The 10,053-nt window shown below is 34.8% G+C and overlaps 1 protein-coding gene across 1 annotated transcript in view; it reads left to right on the top strand.

Moving 5' to 3' along the window:
• Positions 1-1,698: 1,698 nt before the first annotated feature.
• The window catches only part of LOC134531171 (mitochondrial basic amino acids transporter), an 81,781-nt gene continuing 73,426 nt past the window's right edge, over positions 1,699-10,053 (top strand). Inside the window, exon 1 of the mRNA XM_063366796.1 lies at positions 1,699-1,797. The gene's annotated coding sequence lies outside the window, so the exon portion shown is untranslated. The remainder of the gene's footprint in view (positions 1,798-10,053) is intronic.

Here is a 10,053-nt window from a genome sequence, read left to right as displayed (position 1 = left end):
AAAGGGAATGTTCCCTCGATTTAGGGGAATTCTAGAAATTTTGAGGATTTTTGAGCCATTTTTGAGGAAATTTGTGTTAATTTGTCATTGAGATGGCCGATGTAATTTCAAAGGTCGGTCGGTCATTTATCCCACCTCACACTTCAACCATTAACCTGTAGCAGGAACGGCCAATATGTACTTGTTTTGACGTTCATGGTTTAAATACCTGGAAAAAACATGGACATGTGTGCTCAATAATAACGGTAAAAATGTATGCTACTTCTGACTTTTACTATTCTTGTTTGTTGTGTATTAGTTTTAAATGGCGTAAGGCATTCCCACTACAAAATAACATGGCATGCCAAGCCACATGCAGCAAGCGAAATAACTATTTGTTATTATTGTAACTGTGGTGACAAGCCTCTATAACCAAACTAAACTGATATTGTTCTAATTACTTCTACTTTTATGCACGATTGTAAACGCTGAACTGTGTATAGGATAACTTCTGTGTAAGAACTAAATGTACATGACATATTTATGTTCCAGAATTTTATAGAATTTTCTAAAATAAGAAGAAATAGTTATTTCCAAATCTACCCACACCTGTATGCTGTGCCGAAAGATTTTTTTTTAAAGTGAAACTTCTTTGGACGTGATAAGAGTAAAATTATTTACTTCCATCTTATGTCAATTTCTTAGTTTAATCTGAGGTTAAATTTATTAGATAAAAAGTGTTAATCGCATTAAATACATACTATTAAAAATATTCATTTGCACATACAAAATACAATTATTAACTACATAACGGACAAACACTAAAAAATAATTGAAAAACATATTTTTTATAATGAGATATATTCCTTATTGCTAAGATTTGGCGTTTCATTCCTTGAATGTTTCTGATGTTATTCCGAGATGCACTCAGTTGTGACTCTGACTTGAGTCCCCGCCTGCACACACGCTGGACTGCCATGCCGTCGGCCGTGACACAGCTGTGGAACACGCGAGCGAGGAGTCGCTCCTCCAGGCCTCGTGGTCAGCGGCCCTCCCCGGCTACCCGACTCAAGGAGAACGTGAGTAGAGGCAGCGCCAGGGCAGGCGGCCGAGGCGGCATGTGACGGGCACCACGCTCACGCAGTACACGCCGGAGAATTCGTGGTTTGCCAAGCATTTTCAGTTGTGAACTAGAGCAAATTATGCACGCGAGGAAAGATAAAGGATTGGCGCACTTCCTGAAAGTTATTTTACGCAACAGTAATGAAAACTGTGAGTGTGGTGCACCACTGAAAACGTGCCAATTAGCTTTATTCAAGAGCGTAACCAGGGGGGGGGGGAGTTTAGGGGTTAAACCCCCCCCCCTCCTTAGTACAAAATATTTAATTAATTTCTTATTCATCACTCTGTCAAATTTCATATTAAAATTAATAACAATTTTATCATTACAATATTTAAATTTAAGTGCCGAAAACTGCAAAAATAGCACTATTTTGCACCTTAAAATCAAAATGTTCCCGGGGGAAGACCCCCGGACCCCACGCTTTAATACGGTGGGGGGGGGGGGAGGCGGCATGGTTCTTAACACCTCCCATACACAAATGCTGGCTACGCCACTGGCTTTATTTGACATGAATGTCCTAATAGATGGTAAATGTGAGCACTGCGCTGACCACGGCCGGCTGTTGCGCCGCGCAGGGTCCGGCCCTGCCCCGCTGACCCGCGATAAGGGGCCAGGGGTCGCCGCGGCGAGGCAGTCGCCGTCGTGGGGCTGGCGGGAACACTCGAGCCCCTGTCGCCTGCAGTCCGGAAGATGTCGTGAGTACCGCGCGCCTAACAATAAATACACGTCAAGAGGGTAGCTCCCAGGAGAAAGCACCCTCCTATAACTTGTGACATCACAATTAACAAAACATTGCTTGTAGATCTTAGAAACCAACGGTGGACTAAAAAAAAGGTTAACTTGGAATAATACGATTCTCTGTTCCAGTAATTGACTGATAACAGCTATTGAAATAATACAAATACCTATTTAGAAATGAAGCATATTCTTAGTATTTTACCCAGTAATATCAAATAGAAAGTAAAGAAGTTTTCTCGTACGTTTACAAAATAATCTTGGCAACTGGTTTTAAAAACAATTTGTTATGGGTGAACTGGATCGTTGAGGGTGGATGATTAATTCTGTTTCCGTATTTAGTTTTTTAACTGTATTTTGGAAGGGTAAAACTGCCTAAAACACATGTTTTCATAATCATTTTTATAAATGAAAAATCCTTATTTAAAGCACTTAAGGACTTGCAGTACACCTTTACCTTCATTTATCCGTCACAAAATGAAATTGTTATTGCTCAGATGTCATAGTTGCTCTATGCACGACGAGAAGACTGCGCACAAGTTAATAGCATAGTGCTTAGAGGCGATTCCGCACTAGAAACATAAGCCAACGATGCACTTAAAGAGGTTAAGGAGAAATAACTATAATTTTATTAAAATGAAGGTATAATACAAATAAATTTATACGTATAAAGCCAACCTGTCCTTAACTTAGAACAAAACATAGCACATTGATTTTGTTTTTAAGATTTCAATTGACATTCGGCATTGCTGGTTTTAACTGTATGTCATGGAGAAACCACATGATTGAACAAGAAAGATTAAAACACAAACACACAGAAAACCAGCTCAAATCAGCAGCAGTCAAATATGAAACATATAAACAGCACAGAAAGCATTACGTGGAAGGAATTAGAAATTTCTTCTATCATGCTAGTATTATTTTACTTGGTAGTTATAAAAAAGTGTTTCATATTGTATCATTTTAAATGCAACCATTTCATATACTTGTGTTAGTGAATTGCGCTATGTATTGTTTGAGAGAACCAAAGTGTGTTTGGTGCTGTTAGAACCTACTGCATAGACCCACGTCATTATATACGGTCCCGGATATTTATTTTATTGCTTGTACACTGTTACAGACTCTGTTATTGCCAGTACACACTCTGAATAAGAAGATTATAATTTACGACGCTTTCTACAATGTACACGGAATTATGTAATATTTTGACTTAATTTACTGTTTTATAAAATTATAATTTACTATTCAAACTCGGAATCGTTGGGTAACATTCAGGATATTTCTCATATTGTCATAGTGCATTCAAGTTTGTCATCAATTTATAACATCTGTAAGTGAATCAGTGAATGCAATTACAACTTCAGGTATGTATACGGTTTCTTACACAATAAAATTTCTCTAGGCCAGAAATGGGAAAGCAGTTATACACAAGATTTTTTATTAAAAAAAGGAGCGTGTGTATCTCAGTACATGTGATAAAAGTGAACTTATTTGGCAATTAAAAACTAGACTCATAAGTATATCTCTTTGGATAAGTACCTATTCTCTGTCCTTTTCGCGTCAGAAACGTTTCACAATGTTTCACGTAAAGGTTGCATTAAAATTAGGCCATGAAATTTTACTCTTATCGCGTCCAAAGAAGTTTCATTAAAAAAAAAATCTCTTTCGGCACAGCTTACATCGTAGGTAGAATTAGAAGTAACTATATTTTCTGGAATTATTTTGTAAACGTCTATAAAATTATGGAACATTTTAAGAACTTAATATACATAACATATTTATGTTCTCCAATATTACAAAATGGTCGATTCAAAATGTTCTCATTTTCCATGCAGCGAAAATATTATGAATGTTTTTAACTCAATGCATCCAGAATTGAATAGAACGAATTACTTACTATGACAACTATGGTAATAATTCAATGTTTTGGTCTTCAAAAACAATTTTTCATTCCTTGTACTAATAACGTGGTCGTATAAAAATTTGCATTGAACCAAAGTTTAATATAATAATATGGTTAAAAATAAATTGGAACGGATTTAATATTTTTAAATTTCGACCCCTGTTTTTACGGTAATAATTTGTTTCATCAATAATTTCTTCAGCTAAAGTTTTAGATAAAGAATAGAATTTATACAAAAAATTAAAACGGATTTGACAGTATACATTCAAACCTTGTTATTTCCGTCCCTTTCAGTAATGGTTGCCTAGAATAAAAATATAATTTAACAAAAGTTTTAGACAATATTTAGAATGTTAAACAAAAATAAAAATGCATTCGCTAGCGTACATGTTAGTGAAGTTTTATTTATTTTCTTATTCCAAACCCAGGTTTTTCTTACCCCTTGCAATAATTGTTTGTATTACCAAAAATTGTTTCAGACAAAGGTTTTAGATGATATTTATAAGATTTACAAACAATCCAAACGGATTTGATGGTGTGATTACTAAGTTAGTTATTAATTTAATTTTATTGTCCCTCAAACCCTCTTGTACTACACACCTTGCAGTAATAGTTGGTCACGTAAAAAATTATTTCAGATGAAAGTTGAAGATAATAATTTATGGTTCTACAATAAATAGAATGGTTTTAAAATTGTCTGTGGTACGGAATTAGGATTTTTTTAATTCCACCCCTGTTTTTTAATCCCGTTTCTGCTATGGTTAGTTTTATCAAAAATTGCTTAAGAAAATGTCTTAGATAAATATATACCATTTACAAATTTTTTAACGGATTTGATGTTGTGCCTACTATGGGAGTATTGGATATTTATTGTCCTCCAAACCTTGTTTTATCCCCCCCTTGCAGTTTTGGTTGGTCGTATCAAAAATGTATTTGGAAAACAGTTTTTGTTACTACCCCTACGAGTTATGATACATTAAAACTGATGCGATATTCATCATACTATAGGAGTTACAGCAATTTTTCTTTTTTCCAAGAAACCTTCCCCATTTCTACTCCTTTGGTTGGATATTGCCCATGAACGAACTCTACCTAAATTTTCCATGATTATATTGTATGTATCCGTTTGGAAGTGAATTGTGAAAAATTACGGCAGTTATCGTGTTCCTAAAAATGTGATATATATAAACATAAACCACCGGGCTCCACGTGGTGGCGTGTGGCAAAGGTTGAACTCTGCCGTGCTGCAGGGATAGGAGGGTCGCGGCGGTAGTGACCCGCCTGCGCCTGACGTCATCCGACTTGCTGGCATCTAGTAAGGGAGTATTTGGGCAGGGGATAACATAATGAGATCTGAGCTTATTTTAAAATTAATAATAATTTTATTTATTCTCTTTATTAAAAAAATGGTCATATTTCTCTCTCACTCGCTCTCTCTCTCTCAATCCGAAGGTTTACTCCTTACGATGGACTTCCAAGTCAAGGTTTTAATTGCCAAAGAATTTTCACTCCTATCACGTATACTGAGTTAAACGCACTCCTCTTTTTTAATAACTGCCTCTTTTTTTTAATGTAGACTATGCCAACGTTCACAGGTCTTGTTTCAGTTAAAAAGAGAAAGATTTTTTTCTAAATAAATATTACTCGTTGTTGAAATACTCACACCATATAGAAAAATTGTGCGTGTTACTGTTTCTTCAAAAACGTTTGCCACACATGCAAAAGCTCTAAAAGAAATATGAAATTCGTAACAGGTAGCGCTATCTATGCGGGCAATGCAGGGACTGTCTCAACAGCGCTCACTATGCTGCTGGTTGAACAAGGAGAAACGCGAGCGCGTAAGTAGCAAATATAGAATTCAAGGCATTCACAGCTATCTGTATAGGATACCTATATCTATATTCTGAAACAAGCGCATGCGCACACACATGCTCTGTCATTTTTTCGTTCATCTATCTCTCTCGGTTATATATATTTTTTGGCGAATGGCGAATGATCGCACACAGAGAAGAACGAAAACGAGCCCAGCAAAGTATATATCATAGTGCTCTCTTTATATCTCTTCGGCCATGTACCTATTCTGTCCTTTTCGCGTCAGAAACGTTTAACAACAATTTTTCCCAAAATGTTGCATTAAAACTCGGCCTTGAAACTTTAATTAAAAATTTTACCCTTATTTCACCGAAAGATGTTTTACTTCAAAAATTGTGAAATTAAACATACTAGAAACGTGTGCTTTTTTTTTATTTATTTTCCATGTAACCAGACTGAGCCACAGCAACACGTGGCCGGATATAGCTATAACTGAATAAAATTTAACCTTCCACATCTTATAACTCATTATGAATGTAATTGTAAGCAATTGGGAAACACTGGCACATTAATGTTTGATGTAGAAAACCAAATTTAAATTGCTTAACTTCTTTTAGTCTATTTATTAACATCAAAAGATTTTATGGAAAATACTTAAAAGGGGCGCGTGTACTTACGTACCGCACGTCAGAAGTTATAGTTACTTGGCGTGATAAAAAGCTAACTTTAATTTTGCATGCAAATAATTAATAAAAATAAAATAATAAAAATACTGGAGTGGTATTATTAATACATTTATTAATGTTTTAAATCAATCCAATTAAAACATTTAAATATTTACTCAGTATTCAACATTAATTAAAACACATATAGAATTAATTATTTAATTTAGTATAATAATCATGTTAAAATTTCTTTTATTTTGAAAATAATAAATACCCTGAATGTTAATTCCAATTTACAAATTTAAATTATTGTTTATATAATAATAAATAAATTTATAATTTATAATGAAATTAAATTAAACATATATGAACATATTATCACTTGTATAAATTCACTAGTAAATAAACTTGAAAATGTTTATAAACACAAATTCCGTAAATAATATTAAAATAAAGGTTTTTTATTATATGGACCAGTATGCGATTTAAAAGCATATATAAAATTTTCATTCGTATGTAGCAAATTTTATCTTGTCAATTTAGGTTGAATTCTGTGCGCGCATCGTAAAAATTCATTCTCATAAACTTTTCATAACGCACCTAAACTCGTATAACCTTACTTATATAGAAACATTTGAAAATACACTTGATAAAGTTTAAAATCCCAATTTCCATCACTAATATTCAAAATAAACAAATGTTTCCAATGGTATGAGCCAGTATTCAATACCTATCACCAAATTGTAAGATTTAAAAACACATCTATAATTTTTATTTGTATCTACCTTTTTTTTTGGGTACAGCCTTTTCTTCATCCTGTGAAAATTTCGTAGCATGGTGCGTATGCATCGTAAAAATTCACTCTCATCATTTTTTCATAACGTACTTAAAGAAGCATTTTATTTATTAAAAATGTTTAAGAATTGTATAATTCACACGTTTTCTTTAATGGCGTCGCTTATATTCGTTGCCCTAATAAGACATTTTTTTTTTAAATGGGGGAACCCCCAGGGGGTCCACCCTACCAAAATATTCCTGTCCTTTATTAGGCACAGTTGGGAAAATACATACATGGAGGGGGACACTTGATACATTAATAGGAAATACATTTACAGTTATATACATTACAATGGTTTGCCCGGAGGAGGCCTCGTCCAACTATTTAAGTCCTTGGAGGCTGGTGGTGATGTGTGGTGTCGTTGTTTCTGTTGATGGTGAAGGTCCTGATGCATTGGTTGGTGAGGGGGGGCCCTTGGCTAGGCCCCGCCTAGTATGTTATCCCGTTTTACCACCTAAGTAGTAACATTTCAAACACTTTATTCTAAACAGTCATCTATTTTCAATTAAGATTATTAATGCGTTAAATAGTCAGGCGGTATTTTCGAAGAATATTTAAGTTAAATGTTAAATGATAATGGAACCGCCGACAGATGCAGTCCCGACCCAGAGATGGGGACGGAAGTTGGTCGCTGCTAGATACACACCGACTTTCAAGTGGTCCATAGGTGTGATTGTCTGGTGAACTGGCGCGCCGTCTTCTCGTCGTGCATAGGCCATCTATGACTTCTGAGTGGTAACAATAGCATTTTATGAACATAAAGGTGTAATAAAAGTAACATTAGTGCTTTCAAGTATCTCTACGGGGCGTTTCATGGCTAAAAATCGTTCTGAAAACAAGCGTTTGAGGCATTTACATTCTCCTAAAAATACAGTTTAAAAACGAAATAGGAAACAGAACTACTCTACCAGCCTCAGCGTAATATCAAATGTTTTTTGTAAACATCCTACTCGGATATCTTGATCCGTTTTCAAATCACGTGTTCTTTTTTTTCTGAAGCTCTACACACCACATGTGTGTCCGGGTAGGCGGGGTGGTTAAATAGTTTAACATCAGTGTTCTGTATGTACTATTTAAAAATTTGGTACAGTGTTGTGTTGCATGTGACTGACAAGTTTACTTGTCAAATATGTGGTTTTGTTATATTAAACATACGCCAATGGACAAATAAAAATTAATAGTACTTTGTCCTTCTGCGCTGTCGTCATTGTGTTGCCAGATTTTCTGTTTAATATAAAGTTCGGTTATTCTGTTGAAGCTATGTCGTCTAAGGAGTTATTCGTGTTGCAACTGTCTTGTCGTCAGACCACTGTGCTAGTGTGTGTTGTGATTTTATTCTAATTCCTTCCATGGAATTTTCTGTTCTGTCTATACATACAACATTTGACATCGTCTGATTTTGGGTTCTTTTCCTGTGTGTTTGTATAATAAACTTTCTTTGTATGTTCTTCAGGTTTTCTTCATGTCATACAGTGAAAACCAGCAATGGCGTATGAAAAATAAGTATTAAATCAGTCTGTCCCATTGCAAGAATCATTCAAAGAACGATCAATTCTAAATGTCTTGACTATTGTGAACATTATCAGATGATTATAATAGGTTTTCAAAAAAATGATTCTATGAGGTAGTACTGTCAACTAAATTTCATAATATTGTCATCACTGTACATGGGCGTAAATAATGCCTGGAGGGGAGAGGGTGTACGAGGGCCTGTCCCCCCTACTTTAGAATCAAGAGGCCTCTCACTTGCTCTTTCAAAATCGTGACTGGAACAGGGTGATAAACGTAAGTCAAAACTATGATTTATTGAAAATATTTTGGATATTTTAAAGTTTTCTGCTTCTTATACGCATATACGTAAATATATTGGCAGCATGCAAACACACTATCCAGATTTTACTCAAACACACTATCCAGATTTGACTTGTGTCGGTTAAAACCCAAGCCCCCCTTGCGAATCCTACAGAGAAATACGGCCTAGGCCTATATTATCGTTGATTAAAAAAGGGTGAATGTGTGTGACTGGAGCTGAGGAGTACAATATGAAAGGGGCTCCGACGACAGGGTTTAAGGAAAGGTGCCAGAAGTGACGATCGCTCTCTTGAATTCTTACGTCAAGGCGGCAATTTTGAATGACCTTGACCATTGCTCTTTGAAATTGACCTTAATAAATGACCAAAAATAGTAAAAAAAAAACACTCAAAAATTGCCAAATAGTTGCCAAAAATTCTTCAAAATATTCAATTATCAGAAAAAAATCCACCAAAAAATCTAAAAAAAAATCACAAAAATAAATATTACCCTATTTCAAGGGAAAAATTCCCGTTTTGTGTTACACTATCCCGTTTTATTTCCCAAAAAAAAAAAAAAAGCCAGAGGCTTGAAATGTCCCCACTGAGGCTTCATTCCCCATCGTTAAGTCTCCAATAAGACTCCAGAAGAGAGCTTTGACCTTGAACTGTAAAATTAATATTCTTTAATTTTTGAACAAAAATAAATTTAAAAAAATTTACATTAGTAGTATACAAATGGGCATCCGGGCACAGGGTTCAGGGTAAGGAACCAGGAGCCTGTCCGCAATCTTGGATTTGTGACGTCACGGCGGACATCTTGAATGACCTTGATCTTGAACTTTGACCTTTAAAATTTGTCGAAAATTCACCATAATTCGCCCGAATTTCCAGTTGTTTGGAAACGAATTCCACCAAAAATTCTTAAAAAATTTGATAATGCAAAAATTAGGATTTTGAAAAATATCAAATGACTTTTGCCTTAGAAAGAACACATATTCCATATTGAGGCTTAAGCATCCATGTCTAAAGCCTCCGATAAGCCTCTTCGTCATCATGGATTATGAAGTCACCGTTGCAATTTCCTTTGCGACCACAATCTTGAAAATCCTTATTTATTATCTAATGATAATTTAAAAAATTAAAAATTAATAAAAAAATTAATTAAATTTTAATAAAGTATTACTTAAAAATCACCATGTCACATA

This window comes from Bacillus rossius, chromosome 3, assembly GCF_032445375.1.
Source record: "Bacillus rossius redtenbacheri isolate Brsri chromosome 3, Brsri_v3, whole genome shotgun sequence".
Taxonomy (NCBI): domain Eukaryota; kingdom Metazoa; phylum Arthropoda; class Insecta; order Phasmatodea; family Bacillidae; genus Bacillus; species Bacillus rossius.
This window is presented reverse-complemented; position numbering and strand designations above follow the sequence as displayed.